Consider the following 3768-nt stretch of genomic DNA (forward strand, 5'->3'; position numbering starts at 1 on the left):
CCTACTCTCTTCCCCTATAGTAGGCCAGCCTATGAACGACACCGGCAAATTTCGACCAATCCGAGTCTAGCTCTTCTGGATTCCCAGCATGCAGCGCAGACCCTGATCCAATTACTGTAAAGACGCATCCTTAGAGAGGCTCTCGGGAGTCCGAGACAGCACTGCATTCTGGGATTTGTAGTTTCTCTGGTGGATACCGTCGGCCTTGGGACCGAGGCAGCCCTGCATCCTGGGACTTGTAGTTTCTCGCAGTGCGTGTGAAGATTTTGGTGGTTTTAGAGCCTGTCCCTGCCTCTCATTTAGGGGTACGCCTGGAGGTGGGAGACTGCTGAGGAAAGATTGAAACGTGGGAGGGCGGTTTCTTTGCTAACGAGATCGTGCTCTTTATGAAGCAGCATCTGTCTCTCGTGAAAAGTTGCTGTGCGTGCAGAAGAGCCAGCACAGCAACGACTAGCGCAATCGGCTGGCCTCATTTCCTCTCTTCCCGGTAGAATTCAATGCTAACTGAAAACTAACCAACCCCCCTCCCCCCGCACTACACCCCCGAGGGTCCTACCTCTGACTCTGGGTTAGCTCAGCTATTCTAGATCCTGAGCTCACGCACAGAAAATCCAGGCGCCTGCCAATACCGTTACTCAGTTTTGGGGACCTTCTTTCTCATTCCACGCCCCCCTTCCCACCCCCAGCGTTTCCTGTGGTAAGATATACAGGCACCTTTCCAGGAAGGCTGAAACAGCTAAATAAAGTTCACCTTCTACTGTTTTCCAGGAGTGTGGCATGAAGAGAATGTATGTAGGGCCAAGACAACATTGCAAGTTGCTCAACGAAGCACTCTGTGTGCTCAAAAAATAGATAACAGGCTATCCGGAGTTTGTTGAACTGAGGACTTGACAGAAAGGCCTTTTTTTTTTTTTTTTAATTTGGTTGATTTGGTAGATAAAAGCATTGGCTTTTTATAATTAATTGCAATAATCAAGATTGTCTTGGATAAATTTTTCAAAGCCTTTGCAGAAATCAGAACAAAGATTTTTTGATAGTAACGGTAGCTCGAAGTAGAGTTTGGTGGGGAGGACAGGCATGGAGATGCAGATGAGGAGGCTAGGATGTAGGCCCCTTTTCTTTTTCTTTCCTTCTTTTTTATTGAGAGGGTGTCTCGCTCTGTCTCCCAGGCTGGAGTGCAGTGGCGCAATCTCGGCTCGCCGCGGCCTCCACCTCCCGGGCCCAAGCAATTCTTGTGCCTCTCAGCCCCCTGAGTAGCTGGGATTACGGGTGTGCTCCACCACGCCGGGCGACTTTTTTGTGTGTTTTTAGTGGAGACGGGGTTTCACCATGTTGGCCAGGCGGGTCTCAAACTCCTGACCACAAGTGATCAGCCCACCTTGGCCTCCCAAAGTGCTGGGATTACAGGCGTGAGCCACCGCGCCCGGCCTAAAAACATCCTTAAAATCGTTCTAAAATCCCATTAGTTTATATTTAACAAATGTCTCTAAATTACTGGAACTGGAAAATCCATCTAACATAAATAACAATTCTATGTAAATCTATAGTACAGAGTTTTCAGAATATAATCTCATTTTATCTATTTAGAAATTTTGAGAACTAGATCAAACACATGTTTTTATTTTTATCTACTTACAGTATTTGTAGGGGAAACAGCTTTACAGAAGATAAAAAATTTGAGTTCTCTCAATATAGTTAAGAAAAACATTTTTACATGAAAAATTTAAATATATCAGCAAAATAATATAGTGAATATTGATTGTGAATGAATTACCCTAAACAGAAGAGTTTTTAAAATGTAAATAAGCCAAGTGTGGTAGCTTAGGTTCATCCGACACTTTGGGAGGCCCAGGTGGGAGGATCCCTTGATTCCAGGAGCTCAAGATCAGCCTGGGCAACTAAAGGAGACCCTGTCTCCACTAAAAGTACAAAAATTAGCTGGGTATGGTGGCATGGCCAGTAGTCCCAGGTACTTGGGAGGCTGAAGTGGGAGGGACACTTGAGCCTGGAAGGTCAAGGCTGCAGTGAGCTATGATGGTGCCACTGCACTCCAGCCTGGGTGACAGAGCAAGACCCTGTCTCAAAAACAAAATAAAAGGTGGGCACAGTGGCTTGCCCTTGTAATTCCAGCACTTTGAGAGGCTGAGGTGAGCGGATAGCTTGAGCCTCAGGAGTTTGAGAACAACCTGGGCTATATGGTGAAACTCCATCTCTACTATTAAAACAAATATTAAAATAAAAAGAAACAAAATGTAAGTAGAAGCTAACTTTTTATAAAATAAAGTTATCCGTATAGAGGTATTATCATTATCTCCTTCTGAATACTCCCCCCAATAGACAGTATTTGGAGTTGCCAACATGATCATGTTGTTCTATTGATTTATTTTTATTTTTACTTTTATTTTTGAGACAGGATCTAGCCCTGTCACCCAGTGTAGTAGTGCAATCAGGGCTCACTGCAGCCTCAACCTCTTGGGCTCAAGTGATCCTTCTGCCTCAGCTTCCCAAGTAGCTGGGACTACAGGCAGGCACCACAACACCCAGTTAAATTTAAAATTTTTTGTAGAGACAGGGTCTCACTTTGTTGCCCAGGCTGTTCTCAAACTCCTGGAATCAAGGGATCCTCTCACCTGGCCCTCCATGTAGTGTTGGAATTACAGGCATGAGTTCCCGCCCTTGGCCACACATTATTTTAAACTATGAATTTGTTCCTCTCCAGTGCAAATAACATACCAAATCAAAAAACAGTTATAGTTCTGCAGTGGTAAACAAAAGTGTGTCTCTATTACTAAGACGTTCATCCTTGAAGACTGAGCTAAATGTGAAGCCAGTCTGAAGACATTCTGAGGCAAAATTAATCATGTTCTTCTTTGCACTTCTGTGGCATTTGTTCCTTTTTTTGAGACACGGTGTCACTTTGTGGTCCAGGCTAGAGTGCAGTGGTGTGGTCTTGGCTCACTGAAGCCTCGACTTTGGACTCAAGCAATCCTACCATGTCAGCCTCCTGGGTAGCTGGGACCACAAGCACACACTACCATGTGTGGTTTATTTTTTGTTTTAGGTTTTTCAATTTTTTATTTTGTAGTGACGGGGTCTCCCTGTATTGCTCAGGCTGGTCTCAAACTCCTGGCCTCAAGAGATCTTCCTGCCTAAACCTCCCAAAGCGCTGGGATTACAGGTGCAAGCCACGACGGCCGGCCACATTTTGTATATTGCGGTATCTCAATTATATTACATTATATTCTAGCCAATTTTCAGGTGTTTTCCTCCACTATTTAAGCACTGTGGAGTCCCAATTTTATCTAGTATCTTTGTATCCTCTGCTCCTAGCTCAGTCCTGACAAGTCACTCAGTACCTCTTTAACAAGTAATGAATCAATGTGTATATAGATGTGAATGATTTCCGAAGACAAATCTGATAACACCTATCAATATTACATGAACAAATTCCATTTATTTTCCTCCAACCCGATGATTGAATTAAGTTATCATTCATTTTTGTTCAAATCATATATTCTTCCTTCTGTGCCAAGAGGCTGGAATCATTTTCCGCAAAGGAAACAGTATTTAGGGATGTCGTCCACGAGAAAAAAAAGATTTAACCCTGGCTTCTGGGCTTTGTCATTCTCGCACAGCCCTCTGCTCTTCCACACTGTTATAAAGAAGGTAAAACTCTAGGAAGGAGGAACCGCTCAGCCAAGGACAGAGCGGCGGGCTCCCAGCTCAGCTGGCAGGTAACGCGCGCTGCAGGGAAGGCGGGCGGCGGGC

Source organism: Theropithecus gelada, chromosome 8 (genome assembly GCF_003255815.1).
Source record: "Theropithecus gelada isolate Dixy chromosome 8, Tgel_1.0, whole genome shotgun sequence".
Classification (NCBI taxonomy): domain Eukaryota; kingdom Metazoa; phylum Chordata; class Mammalia; order Primates; family Cercopithecidae; genus Theropithecus; species Theropithecus gelada.